The sequence below is a fragment of the Buceros rhinoceros genome, unplaced genomic scaffold (genome assembly GCF_000710305.1).
Source record: "Buceros rhinoceros silvestris isolate BGI_N320 unplaced genomic scaffold, ASM71030v1 scaffold23883, whole genome shotgun sequence".
NCBI classification, from domain to species: Eukaryota; Metazoa; Chordata; class Aves; order Bucerotiformes; family Bucerotidae; genus Buceros; species Buceros rhinoceros.
The window spans coordinates 6,723-22,442 of NW_010403365.1; positions in this window are offsets into that span (position 1 = coordinate 6,723).

Genomic DNA, 15,720 nt, shown 5'->3' on the forward strand with positions numbered 1-15,720 from the left:
TGCTGATGCATACTGGCTGTCTGTTCTCTCCTGCATCATTGCCTTGATGACAATGGCAAATGGTGCACCAGTAATTAGAATTTTTAACGGGTTTTGTTTTATCAGTTGCAAGATTGCATCTTACTGTAATACTTTCAGCTCTCTTGCTATTCGCACTTTTCAAGCTGCACTAAGCAACCCAAGTGAATCCTCTGTCCAGAACAGTCCTTGTCACTATTTCCTGGAAGCTGTCATTCAGAAAAAAAAAGATACAATTATAAAATACGTATTCATTTACAGTGCCCTTTGTTCCTAGAAATCTGGAAGGTACATGACGTTGAGCAAGTAACTGTTCCTGTTCCTGTCTGCATGAATGCTTTCTTATGTGGAACACGAGGGATTTGATCAGAACTGTAAAAATTTAGTTTTACTCCTCATTCACAAAGCAAAAGAATCACTCCATCCTTGCTAAACAGGATGCTACTACAAGGGTGGTATAACTTTTATCTCACTGTGTATTTTTTAGCTGCCATGTTCAGGATCATTAAAGAGCACTTGATGTTCTTCCTTTTCAGACAGCTACTTGGTTAGTTTTGCTACTCCTACTGATTTGCCTAATGCTTTTACACACATGAAGCCAAATCCTGGTATTATTTATGTACACATGTTCTCACTGAAGGCAGTCGAAAGACGCAATACCAAGACATTATGCTGATGGCACTGGTTGAGGTGGATACAAAGTTTTGCATGTTGGAAATGAATTTAGAATCTTGTTAGATCATAGAGCACCTCAAGGCAGAATAAAATTGCCATATTTTAAACAGAAACTTAGTAGATTGTGTCTTTCCTCTGCCTGCAGAAGGAATTACTACAATATATTTTTCCCAGCTTCTGTACCGAAGGACATGGCAACTTCTAACATCTCCATCACAGATGTCCTGTGCATTCCTTAGTCATCATAAAGCAAATCATATATCCAGAAACATATGTCTGTGTTCAGTCACCTATGAACTCAGAGCAAATGGCCATCAGCAAGTAGGCAGAACGGAAAGCAGGGACAGCCCAGGAGTGCTAGCCAGATTGACTTAGCTAATGAAGTGTGCGTAAACAGCAAACATCCATCATCATAAATTATCCTCAAATTCCCCTTTCACATGCAGTCATCTTGTATCTAATGCTTCTCTAACAACCTGTGACATCTGTGGCCTAATCCTGCAAATGTCTAGTCTGAGTAGGAAATGTGCTCTGTAAACATGCTGTTCATTATAGCTATTTTACCTACTGCCAGATGGATTGATGTGAAATGGTTTATTGCTTATTCACCCTTTTGCGTGTTTGAATTAGATGAGTTAGCAAACTGCCTAGCAGTCAAGAATCAAGTGCTTCAGACCAGAAAAGATTCAGAAACCGCTTTTTCTTTTCTGCCTCCATAGGCTGTTGCAGGGGACTTGAAAATTTTACATGGGAATATTTTCTTCTGAGCTTATGAAAGATGAAAGACATCGGGTTTGTTAAATAAGTATCACATTAAAATAGAACTTGTACTTTGAGCCTATTAATCGAAGAAACAAATGTGAAATTACCGTAGCTTAATAACTGGCCATGGTGCTGTTATTTTGATATATTCTGAACATCAGGTAGATAGAGAGATCTAAACAGATAGATCTTATTAAACATCTCAACAGTAAGGTGAGAGAGTTGATACCAAAAAGATAAATTTTTCCAGAAAAGACAAGACAAGGGAGTAGTAGCAAACACCTATTCATTCAGTAACCCTATTTCAGCACTATCCTCTAGCCAAAATCAAAATTATTGCAGTGATGGCATTAGTACCAATATCCAGCATTTATTAGTAATGCAAATACAGACCAAGCAAACCACAATAAGCATGTATTTTAAAGCACACAAGTAAGCTCCAAGACTAAAAATCTATTGAAAGGAACAAAATATTCCAATCAGGTAGGACAGACCAAAGTTAATGGAAATGCATTATCCTGTGGCTAAAGAAGCAAGCTCAGGCAGAATTTATGCTCCCTGCATGATGGTAAATAGCTACCCTGCTACTTAGGAGATTATCTAAATGTAACCTGGCTGAACTCAGCACACTGAGCGGCATTTGTCGCAATTTCAGTGACTGCCATTCTGGTGCAAGCCTGCAGAATTTCTAAAAGATACAAAAATATGTTTGTGTTTGGCTTTACCTGCTCTACAGATAAAGCAGTTCTCTGCCCAGCTGCTGTAAAAATAAGCGCAACCTTTTCCAGAGCTGGCTAACTCAGATGTGATGCTGGTGCATCCAGGAAATATTTTGCATCTCTTTAACCGCACTGACATTTGAGTGTGCCTGTCCTCTGGAAGGCTGCCTGGGCTGTAGATCTTTTATCAAACTGGGTTTTGACTTCAGTTTTGCATTCTGGCTAGGCTTACAGAATTCTTAAATGTATTTAAATCTTCAGTTATTAGTCCTGACTCAATAAAGCATTTAATAATATCCTCGAGTCCTTTAAGCACTTGCTTAAAGTGCTTAAAGTTTAATATGTGTTGTAATTATTTCTTGCACTTAGACCGTATGGTGCTAGATTGTCCTGAAATGACTTTCTGTCTTTCTTAGCATTGCTCTCCACCACCTTTGTACAAGAAATGCAGTTTAGAAATGTTCCTTAGTTGTATTTTACGCTACAAATATCTTCTCCACGTGAAGGTTATTCTGAGGAGCAGATCCTCTCTTGTTACAAATTACTGTACTGGGCATAGCTGTCAACAGTTCCAGCAGGTGTGTACATCCACACAAAACTAAAATATGGCATAACTTGGGGCACGTAAAGCACCACAGTCCACTTCAAAATGGTAGCAATGACTTACTTTTGATAGCAGCAAGGGCTTGGGAACACGTCAATTCAGAACAAATATAGAAGTACTGCTCTGCTTTCCCCAGTTTGTGTACCTTTTGGAGGGTATTCACACACGAGATGCTCAGTGCCTAGCTCAGCTGCTGGCAAGCTGTTTACCCCTACCTTGCCTGCAGGGAGGTTCCTTCTATGACAAATAATGTAAATTTACTTAAAATAAGAAGCATGAATATCCCCTCCACTCAACACTCACCTCAAGCCAATAATTAGAGCCTGTTCCCTTCCTACAAAACAGACAAAAGACTATTCTAAACAACAGGAGTAATAAGACTATAAAGCAAAAAACTGACAAAGAAAATGTAACCTTTTCCAGAGCCACTGGGACATCAGATCAGGCTCCTTAATTACCAAGTACAAATAAAGCTGTCAGGCATCTACTGATGGTTTTTTAAAGTGATCTTTAGCACACAGCATGGGTAAAAATATAACTTCAGCGTGTGGTGTGAGATCAAACGGTTTGTCTGCCATCGATTAGAATGAAAGAGCGTATTAAGTCTTGGGATGACATCCGGTATTTCAATACCGAATTGGAATCTCTCAGTCTTAAAAAGGCTTTTGTCAAGATAATCTCCATTTAAAGCTCAGCGATGTAAACTGTGACCAGATCGAAGGCTGCAAGCACTAGTTCAGTCAGAAGTGAGACATTGAAATGACGACTTACGCTTAGTTGGCATTTTCCTAACTTTTAACTCAGTATGCCGTGGGTGGTGTATGGGCTGTGCAGAGCAAAATGGAAAGCCATGGACGGCTGTGTTGAATTAGCCAAGTAATATAACGTTTACTACTTCTGAAAACCCACCATAAGAAAATCAATTCCCATCACAGAGGCTGTTGTTTTGCATTTTGTCTGCTGAGTGGTAAATGAAATGCTAGAACCATAAGTTCAATATATAATGTGTCTTGTCACAGGATTATTTTATTTTTGTTTTTAGCAGTTGCTCTATATAATGGACTATGACTTCTTGTTTTGAACAAATGTAAATAAATCGTCTATGGCAGCATGTACTAAAACACTTGTAGGCTGGGAGGAAAAGGAGTGGGAAAGGCCATGTGCCTACTGTAGTGAGATTCAGTCAAACCACAGAAGGCCGCTACTTTCTGGATACAAAGAATAGGTGGGATCCCCGTGTCCTGGTGTGAGTTAGAACAGAACTAAATCTCTGTTCAGTGATTTTTCTTTCCAGCTCAGTCTCTTCTAACTGACTGCACTGTCTGAAGTCAACGGCATGTTTTTGCAGACAGTGTCTGCTTTGAGAAGTGACAGCGCTGGATGTTTACAGTCACTGCCAAGGATTGGTGTGCAGAAAGGCTCTGGCTGATACTTGCTCCTGTCCAGACAAAGGTCACTGCTAAATCCTGTGTGCCACGGTGGGGGTGCAGTAAGTGAGAGGCTGCACCTGTGGGGAGGAGCAGACAGGACAGGTGACCCTACACTGACCAACAAAGTGTTCCATCCCATAGACATCATATCTGGTATAAAGCTGAGGGATCATGAGGGTCAAGCTCGCTTCGTCAATGGCCGGTGTCTGAGGAGGACTCTGTCCATTCTGTCTTTGATCCCAGTCCATGCATTCCTGAATCCAGTTATGAAATACAGCTCCCGAATCCAGTTCCCATCTATCACCGAATCCAGTCTGGGACTTTCCCAGTGCCTGCCCCATAGCATCAGTGGTGACAGTGACGTGACTGCCCTCAGGGGAGTTGAGTTTGATACTGGTTTTGGATATAATTGTATATATTTCATTTTATAATTATTATTTTCCTTGAAGTAGTTTTAGGGTTTTTTTCCAATCCATAAGTCTCTCTCCTTCATTCCCTTTCTCTTCCTCTTTGGGAAGTGAGAGAGGTTAATAGAGAGCATCTGTCATTCATCTAGAGGCTGGGGGGGCGGTTTTTTTCCAATCCATAAGTCTCTCTCCTTCATTCCCTTTCTCTTCCTCTTTGGGAAGTGAGAGAGGTTAATAGAGAGCATCTGTCATTCATCTAGAGGCTGGTGCGGCCTTAACCATGACACCTGGACAGCATGGGGAACTGGTAATGATGAGGCACTTCATGGTTTGGTTTATTATCTTCAGTAGGTCAGCTGTTAAGTATAGGTAAATACACACACTGTTGCACAAATGCTGGAACTAGGGAAGCCCCCACGGCCTCATGCGCCCACAGAAATAGCTCTAGCTTTTTCCTCCCTACATGACACAATCACACGCCCTGTTCCCTCCGCACACCCTAAATTCCCCTCTGCTTTCAGTGCTCCCTGCCTGCCGTCACATTCATTCACACCCTGCTCTTACTGGCTAGCTGGGACATGCAGGGCGCAGGGCAGGCCAGGCAGCACAAGTGATGATGAAGCTTACACAAGCAGCCTGTCTCCTGGTGAGGTATTAATTCATTCTTTCTCCTTTACCCAGGTGTCGGTATTTACAAAACCTGCAGGAACTTGACACCACTGGTACCTGTATCTCTTACTTTCTTCTTGACACGTTACCCTTGTTCTCTCTTAAAGGACCAGGACCAGATGACCTATCTTCAAAGCAAAAAACAGCATTATGGTAGTGCCAAATTCTTCATGAGGCTCACACATTAGGAAGACAACGATTTAGGAAGCATTGGTGTTGATAAAAAAATCCTAATGTATAGCAGTTATCACAGTGAGAAATGGGGGCAGTGTAATTTGGTTTCCTTTAGAAATTTCTGAATGACACAGTGAATCAAGAGCAACAGGGGCAAAATAAAGCTTCTGCCACAAAAGAAGTAGAGCCTAACACATCAGGTAAGATGTACAGAATGTGTTATTTAATGCAGTGTGACAAGCAACTGTAAAGTACTATGTTTTTAGAGCCCTCAAATGCTAAATTAAGAGTGCAGCTACAGTTGGTGTGAAGCCACTCTGTCACTTCTCTGATGGAACCACATTATGGCTTGCTCAGAGGCTGCCTGGAGCAGCCTCACTGGGGTTTTCAGCCCTGGTCCAGTCTGTGAATTGAGTGCACACACTCCCTGTCAGTCAGCAAAGCCTTCTGCAGGGTAATTTTTCACTAGATACATAAACAAGGTGTATTTTTAGCATTAGCTGCTTCCTACATTCTGGCTTTGCCACAGCCGTGCAACACAGAAAAAAAGAGATCCGCAATCCCCTGAAGTTTCTTCGATGCCAGTCAGAAGTAAATACACTAAAAGAATTAGCAAAAACATACACAGGAGAAAAATCCTCCTTTTTTAAAATGAAACCTAACATCACAGGAAAAGTCATAGGTGGCAGAATCTAACAAGATTCCTGGCTTTCGTATTTTTTTGTTTCCTTTTAATTCTAACTTCCCATTTTCCTGTATGATTTTATACTAACGGTGATCAAGATGATGGCAAGCATCCCAGCATAGCTCTTGAGTCTATAGAAATGGAGAAAACTGGAAACTGTAGGAGACTAAAAGCAGAGCAGGATTTCCAGCTTTCCTTAACAGCCCCCTGCCCTGACTATACTTACCCCAATAAAAAGAACTTACCCTGATGGGATAGAGCAGTGTGAGTCATCAATCGTTTTAAAACCTGTATTAGCACGTTTTCAGCAGTTGAAACGACTAACAGTCATCAGGGAGGGGTGGTGAACAAACACTGTTCCACGTGCCTGTTCTTCCCCACAGCTGTCATCAGCTTTGTTGAACCTCTGAGGGAGCAGATGCCGCAGTCCGCAGGTTCCCTGAGAGGGAAAAGGAGGGATGCAAGCACCTGTCTTCTCACCATCGCCTCTAGGATTAGGCAGTTCCTATGGAGGAGGTCTGCATGCCAGCTGTGAGGCTAAGGTCAATGGAGAAGTATATGAAGAGCCAAACATCTCAGGAGAGTAGATGGTTCAGAACTGGATGGTGAAAGTGCTAATAGTACAGAACAGCTTAATATTTTTATTCTGTATCTGGAAAAAAAATCAATTTTTGTGTCAATTAGAGTGAATTTGTACTTTGATCATTAGGAACTGAGGAAGATGTATAGGATGAACATTACTAACCTGGCATGTTTAGATGTCAGTGAACCCCATGAGTGATAGAAGAATTGGCTGAGGATCCTTCTTTTTCACTGACCTTGATTTTGAAGATACCAGGGAAATTCCAGGAGGCTGGAAGAATACTTATACTGCATTATATAAAATGTTGAAATGACTTGACTAAGATAAATACACCCTAGGAGTGACCAAGAGTGTAGAAGAAACATACTGGTAGAGAGAGAAAACAGGTGGGGACAGCACTCCAAGAGCTAATGGTAGGTAGGCACAGTGACAATAGTGATTTTTCTGAGACTTGCCAAAGAAATCTTATTTCATCGATTTCAGGTTACAGGTTTGTACAGGTAAACGTGGAGATGTAACATACCTAGATGACTGCAAAGGGTTTAATTTTCTACTGTGTAAAACCCGATTAAAAGTTAGCAAGGTACCATGTCAGAAAAGCACTTGCTAAGAGGTTTAAGAACTGGCTAATTCAGCAGGTCCCATTAACATATTTTTTAATTTAGCTCTTCCCCTTGTACTCCAATTTTATGTCCCATCCTGTCCTCCCTCTCAGTGTTTGCTACCATATCATTCAGCTGCTCTTAAACTAGAGGGGTGTGTCCGGGAGCAAAGCCAGAGCTGCACCCAGCAGGACATGGGAAAGATGGGAATGGCAGGGTAAAAGGTGGGTCTGGAGCACAGGGTGAGCAGTGCCTGGCACTGGAGCTGGAGGAGCCCTGGGCTGCTGCAATCTGCCAAAGCTCAGCCAAGCTTCTCAGATGAGACCTGCTCACCCATAGCCTTCAGGACAGCCTAAAGCAGCAAACAAACAAACAAAACAGTCTAGCACATCCTTGACTCCTTGCTGCAGGCAACAGCGGGCAAGTAAGCAAGAGGAAAAAGATTATTTTTACATGGATTGGCACAGTAGGTAATTCTCATTCTGCAAAGGCTGATGAAAAATCAGGGAGGTTAGAGAACCACAAAAATTACAAAGAAAAAGTGCTTCTCATGGAAAGATGGAGCATTCCGTCCATTTAGCTTGTCAATAGGAAAAGTGAGAGGTGACTTGATTACAGCGTGCAGATGATTTCCCAGGCAGAAAATACTGGGTAGTCATCACTTCTTTCAGCCTGCAGAGAAAGATAACAACAGGACCCTATGGCTGAAAGCTGGAGCCAGACAAATTGAATTAGAAATTAGGCCCAGCTTTATAATGATGGAGGCGACTGCTCATTACGACACATGGCCAAGGAGAGATGGTTTCACAGAGCAAGACAGGATGCTTTGCCAAAAGATATGTTTTAGCCAAATGTGAGACTTTTCACTCAACTCTGAAAATACAAATGCAATTTAGTAATTTATAAGCGGAGAGATTAAATGGTCAAAGAGATACTTTAAAAAAAAAAACAAACCACACTCTCTGTTTTGCTCGATTCATGGATGTCTGTCAGATTAGGAGAACAAGGAGAAATCTTTGTGGGCTAACAAGAGTGACTCATATTTGAAAGGAAAATGGCCAAGAAAGGTGTGTTAGTGGGACAAAATGCTGGTAAGTCATCATGCAACTTTCCTGTTCGTTAAGGATGTCTGGGGAAAATAGAGACCAACTTCAATTAAATGGGAGATTGGATTGACGTAATTGCAGTAACCACTCAGCTCCATCAGTGATGAGCACTGTATTAATACCCAGAAGGGCAACTTTGCAGGATTAGACAGGGAAGGGGAGAGGCAGACAGCTACTGTCATGAGAAGGGAGGGCAGAGTCTGATGCAGGAAGTCGGGGGAGGCACAAAACCCCTTGGCTGTGGATGAGGGGAGAAGGACACGAGGCAGCATGCAGACTTGCAGTGCCAGTGCCTGGAATGAGGCAGTGCAGCAGGGGAGCTGCCTTGTACAGGAGGGAAGGGGGCGAACAGCACGCAGGAAACGGCAGGGAAGCTGGAAAGATGCATGGATGCCCCTCAGAGCAATAACACGTGAGTCCATCGACTAGGTCAAGAGAAGCAAAACTACTATCTGCAGAGAGCTTCCCTTTGCTTTCCCATCAGAAGTGATTAGAACTACAAAATCTGTTTGTGCTACCAGCCTTCCACTGCCTGCTACAGTCACTGCTGTAAAAGCTGTATGTCCTGCTGTGGAGAAGCCAAGCTGCAGGGAAGAGGCTGCTCCCAGATCTCACTGGCTATTATTGCAGTGCTCTCTGCAGCATGGGTCTTCCCAGCATAAATGGAGTAATTCAGCACAGCACAGCAAGCGAAAAGCTTTTCAGTGTTCTTAAAGGTTTCACTAAAATATAGAGACAAAACATTTATGCACCCCACAGGCTTGGGCTTTGATCCGCTGTGGCATGGCTTTGGGGAATAAATGAAGTGGGAGTTCCAGGCAATGATGGAGGTGAGAATAGGTCGCCTATAACCTAAATCTATACCGAAACTAAATAGCTGCCAAAAGACAACGAAAGGCTCAAGCAACTCAAGAGATAAGCACAAATATTCTCAGTGTAACATATGTACATATAAAGGTACATGTGTTTATTAACCCTATTTAGGAGGTTGGTGTCTCTCTTAAGAGAATTTGTTATATTAATTGATAATTCTTACTTTAATGTTACTTTCATTGAGGCATGGGGGAAAGACAGAAAGGAGGACACGACTGTTCTGCAAATTCACTCACAGCTCCTTGTTAACACTTTCAAGCTGCTCAGGAAAGATATTGTCTAGATGCCTACGAAATGTCATCTTCTCTGAAAGACCCATATGAATTATAACGCACAACTGCTAGTCTATGGCAACTTTTAATTGCTTCATTCTAGGCAGCATTTGGTGGGTGGTAAAAGTTGTTTGTTTCCTTGATATCCTTCTCTATCAAGATGTTATTTTGTTAATTGCAGAGCATGAAGTTCATTATACTGTAGAATTATGCATTGTGACATGAGGGTGTACGTTTTGCCCAGTGTGGTGTTAGACAAACACCACGGTAGAGGCGTTCACTGTTTTGCTTTTGGAAAACAAAACTTTGGAAACCACAGTTTGTGCTTTTCTTCAGCTGCCAGAAGCAGTCCTGCAGCCACAGCACAGGTAGGTGACAGGGCCGAAACCAGCCCCCTGTAGCTGTGGTAAGGCTGTAGCTGTAAAGTGGCTGTTATGATGTGGGTTACACAGCAACCACTTACTGTCCTTTCTTTTGTAAGCCGTGGTAGGAAGCAGCAGAGATGATTGTGCTTGAGAGCTTTCCAGCTCTGGGGATGGAGGCTGTTGTTAGCACAGAGTCAATAGATGCTCTAACGATTGTTTGGATCCAAGTGAGCAGCTGGCACCTTGCCAGGAGGACAGATTTGTGGGGGGTGAATGGTAAACAGAGCCAGTTAGCCACCTCCAAACGATGTGTGTGCTGCGGGGGAGTTGTTGCCGTGGATTTGTGCGAGCACGGCAGGGACAGGGCACACAGATCCAAGTCCAATCGGTAATACACTTCCCCAGCCACCAGGCGAAGCTGGATGTCGCAGTTTGGATTAATCTCTGTGCCTCGGTTTTGTTACAGATGTAAACAACCATAGATTACTGCAGGACAGTGGAGCACCCAGACACGGTGCTGAGCAGATGCTGAGATGTGCCAATGCTGATGACACCTGAGCAGCCCCTACCTGGGGGGTACCTACCTGCTCCTGTCCCGCATGCACACACCTGCCTGGAGCCAGCTCCAGGTCCCCAGCCCTGCGCTGCCAGCTGCCTGCCTGCCCACCTACCTACCTACCACAAGTTCTGCAACCTACTTTGATGAGTGCAAAAAAGAAACCACGCTTAATTTGATTCTTCATTCAGCTGTGATAATTGGTTACAGCAAGTAATAGTTAGGTGCTGAATTAATTTTTGCCCTCTCAGGCTCTGTACTTTCAAATGTGTATGACACATTCCTATTCACTGCACAGTTTGAAGTGATTTTGCCAGGATACGGTAGCTTCCGTTGCTGCTTTTCAAAACCTAAATGTTAATGGCCAAATCGAGTTTTAAAAGCCCAAAGAGTAGTAGATGTATAAGGAATTTTTTTGAAGAAAAAAAAGCCATCAGAAAAAATTTATTTGAAGTCCATTAGAAATCATTTGAAGTTGATAAAAAAGAAATGAATATTTCCAAAATGAAGAGGCTTATTTATAAAAATGAAACCAGATCCCACTAGAGGGGAACGCAAATTAAATAGCAGGAGTTAAAGGAAAGCCAGGTAGATTTTAATCTGATAGCTAAAAAAAAAAACTTTAAAAAAGTATGAATACCTTCAGACTGAGCTCTTTCAGACAGCGTAAGATTGTGTCCTGACCTGCAGCCCATGGCTTTTATCTCAACCCCGTGTCTGAGTCGGTGTCAGCTCCATATGTTTCTTCCATGAGCTTTAACTCTCACAGACGATACTGAGTTAGCGAAGAAAGCTTTTTCTAAGGCAGAAGAAATAAAGGCAGATATTCCTCTCACTATTCCTGTTTTAAATGAGTAAGAAGTTTGAATTTTTTTCACTTTAATACAAGAAATCTAAATCTTCCTTTACTCTTTGCGATTTGATTTCTTGCTCATTAAATGTATCGAACATGAGTTCATATCTCAAAGTATACGCTCCCTCTTTGTGATCTGCAATAGGCTTGTTTTAGTGGCAGGGTTTTTTCCCCACTATTTTAACAGTTATTCACAGACAATTGCAAATTCTTGAATGGAGAGATGTGTTTTCCAACTGCCTGGCCAGATTCCAGCTGGAGGGACCATCACAGCTTCAGAGGTCTTGGTGTCACCTGCATCTCCTCCTGTCCACGAAACAGAAGAAAGCACAATTCCCTCATAGGCTTTTGTTTCGATTTTCAGACCTGCTCTTCTGCAGAATTCGCATTACTAGTGGGTTCTCTGGGACCTAGACATCCAGAAATTAAGGTTTGATATATCCAGAAGGCCAAGACTGCTGCCAGGAGTTGGAACCTGATTTAGACCCACAGTGACGAGGCTCAGTTTGAGATTCAGGGGTGATCTCCCCTGCCAGAGGTGGAGCGGTCTCCGTCTCAGGGTGGCTTTGTGCCAAGTGGCCCAAGCCATCTTTAGGCTCGTTCCCAAACAGACATGAAGGTCGAACTGGAGAGGTTCAAGGCCAAGTTGAGATGTGCCAAATCACAAAAACGTCTCGCTTCTGTCCGCAATGGTCGTGCTGCTGCGTTGTGGGTGAGGTGTACCTGAGGCTCATGTTGCAATAACCTTCCACTTGGCTTTTTTCTTTGGAAAGTAAAGCAGCTCCATGACCTCCCCACTAGCCAGGGTAAATAAATCCTTTTCTTTTTTAACACCGCTGCCTCAAATTAAAACATTCTATGGTTTTCTGTTTTCCTCTGGCCATTGTTTTGCTGCATGAGGAAAGTGCCACATGGACAAATATTGCTGAATTTGGTTTTGCCTCATTGAATTTTCATGGATGGTAACCCTCAAAAACCAAACTATTAATAGGCTTGTGTCTGAATGCTTGACCACATGAGACATCATCTGTTGCATTCAGGCTGTGTTTTGATGGCTTGCTATTCTATCAACTAAAAATCCTTTGAGCTATGAAGGATATAAAATAGTCTTACAACCACTTGCCCTAAAATTAATATATCAAGATACATATCACAGGGGAAAAGTCCATTAGAGGAGTGGGAAAGAAATCACACCATAGGCATAGAAAATGAAATAGATTCAATATTCTAGCAATATAATTCAATGGAAAACAGAAGTCTCTTGAGCTGCAATTTGCTTCAGTGATGCTAACAGTAGTATAGGTTGTTTAAATAGATTTTATAACTGCTGTTGTTATTACAGAGATTAAATTACACTAAGCTATTAATGTAGGTTTTGCTTGGTAATTTACATAAAGAAAAAAGGCTCCTAAAATTTTAGTTTGCTGCATATCCTTCTTAATGGGAACAAATTCTAAAACACTTTAGATTTTAGAAGCAATTTGTGAAGCTGTTCTGTAATCATTGCTCCTGCTCTAAATACCCACTTGAGAATTACCCAGTAACTCTTATATTCACTCTTATGCACACAAACAAAAATTTTTTGTTGCAACATCAAAATCAATCTCTTCTGCCTTGTCAGGTTTACAGGACAGGATAAACTGATCAAAATAAAGTGATTCATTAATTTAATTAACAACTGGGAAATTTTGATTTGAACATCAGTTTTTAACTTGTATTACATATCTTCATAATTCGATGAAGACAATTTAGCACTGTTTGTTGGAAACTTCGTAATGCAAATTTCCAGTTAAATATAGCCTTTATGCTAAATTTGGTATTTCTTTTTCATAATAAAAGTGTATCTCTGCATATCTGCGTATTGCTTAGCACACCTGTATTCATGTTCTATTTTTTTTACTGCGTTGATATTTAATTGGAAAAAAATCATTAATCAAAACTTCTAAGTAAAATGCACAGAAAAAATTTTAAAAGTAAGTCCTAAAGTGATTTTTCAAAAACCAAACTGTCTTACAGGTGATTATCACATATATAAACTTTGAAAACACTGCTTTTTTTTTTCCCTCTAAATCCTGCTTTGACTCTGCCCTTTGTGTTTGTTGCATCTGAACAAAGCTAAGATGCAAAATTCATCAGTCTGAGGAATGATGTTATGTGGGTTCAAGCAGCTCAAAAAAGTAAGCAAAGGAAATGGCCAGACCTGGTTTTGGCTCTTCAGCAAAGGCAAGTCTGCAGGGACTCTGAGGTCCTCTTCAGACTGAGCCTGGTCATGCTCCTGCTGGCAACTGGGAATGGCATGCACAGCAAAGCACTCGCCTTCCTGGACTCCACACTGAAATTTGGCTGCATGTAAGAGCCACCGTTAGCTCCAGTGAGCAGGCCCTGCTTTGCCTGGGAACGGGAGGGTGGTGTTCAAAGCTCAGCAGGTCTCCAGGAGGGAATCCCTGCTGGGCACTTCCCCGCTGACATGTGTTGCTCTGATCTCTTCTACTGAGATAGGCTTCCCCCTGGTGTACACAGCACTGGCTGTGGGATTTGTGTGAGAAGTGCCAGTTAAAGGCTGCCACTCTCCCCCCATAACGCTAAGTACCCATTTTTCGTATGCCCCTCGTGAATACCACATGAAGGGAGAGACTTTAGACTTGCAGTTGTTTTAACCTCTTAGCAAAGCAAGGATCTGTTCCCTCTCTCCTCCCCAGTTGCCAGCAGAAGAATAAGCCCCACAAAATTAGTAACTCAAAGGTTTTGCTCTGAATGCATCACCACTGTGCAAAATATATGCTGCAGCCTCCTGGGCTGATGACTTCCAACTGTATGCAAAACAATCATCCCTGTAGTTCCCACTCAAGACTGCTTCTCAGCACCAACTTTATCAGAAACACCTCAAAAATTGAAGCCTGAGATTATATGACATAGAAATACAAGGTGGTGAGTTATCTGTATGTTCTCAGTGTGCCCTCAAGGACCTGGATGGACACAGCATGCAGGAGTCAGTAGTAGGGCATAAGTTGGGCAGGCAAGGACAAGGCCTCCTCCCCTCTCCTTCCACCTCTCTTGAATGGCCTAGGATGTCCTCACCTGTTGAATATTTCTCTTGTGGTAGCTAGAAATGGTTATGAAATGTTAATTCTCTGCTGCAGGCTCTTCAGTGCAATGCTGGTGCTGCCTATCCCCTCCATCTATCTCATCTGGTGAAGTAACATTTTGCCAAACAGAGCTACTTGCAGCATCACAGCCAATATCAAGTCTTGAGAGCATTGGACCGTGTTGTTTGTACTCACTACAGCACAGGTCCTCTGTCTGCAAAGCACCTTCCACCTACTCCAGGCCGATGCAGCCAAGACAATTTTTCAGTGTTAAGGTCTAAATGAGTAAGGTCTAAATGGCTTAGTGAGCGGCTTGCTGCCAATGAGCCCTGTGGATGCAGCCCACTCTTGTTACTACAACACTGCATTGTGCTGACCTGCGCTGTTGGGCTACCGGGGGCTTGATAAACTCTCTGCTGGCAAAGAGTACCCCTCCAGGGATGGGAACTGTGCAGTGTGTCCTGCTATGCAACACTAGCCAGCCCAGCAGGAGGGTTGAATGTGGCACACGGGACACGCCTGTGGCTGGAGGTGCCGCTGCTGTAGGGCCTGTGCTGTCGAGCCCTGCGGCATACATCAGTATTGATCTATTGTTACTGGGATCTTCACGTGGGGACATGGTCTCCTTTCTCCATCGGTTGTCCCTCTAATGCCTCATGGCCAGTTTTGACTGGTCCATCCCTGGGCAGCAGCAAGGGGGGATGCGGTGCCCCACTGAGGGAAGGGCTCTGCGCCAATGCACAGGGCTGAGCTGAGCCCAATAGCCTGCAGACAGCTACAGCAAAGGGCTGCCCTGGACTGTGGGGATGCGGAAAGTTCCCGTTAAAGACATAATTTTAAAATAAAAGTGAGTTTCAGCAATATGCTGCTCCTGGAAGAGATATTTGTCTCCTTAATGAGACAGTTCCCATGTCAGAAAGTTGCCTCTTTTAATACTCACATTCAATGCAAGGGGAATATACCTGTCACCGCTTCAGTTGCACTTGGTTGAATACACACCTTGGCCAGCTTGGCATTTAAAATGCCATTTAGTCCAGAGAGCAACTGAGCCTGGATACTGAGGCAGATGTCATCAGCAAAGGTGAACTTCCATGAGTGAATGAGGTTGCTGATAAAAACACTGATTCGCAGAAGTGTTTGCAGAGACCCCTGTGGAAGACTGCTGATTTTTTCTGCACATGCTTTATTTCCTGTACACACCTTTTGCAATCTACCTTGGAGAAGCAATGTCAGTGAAGTTTTGCATTTAGAATTCAGCATTTGTGGTTCCTGATGATTAAA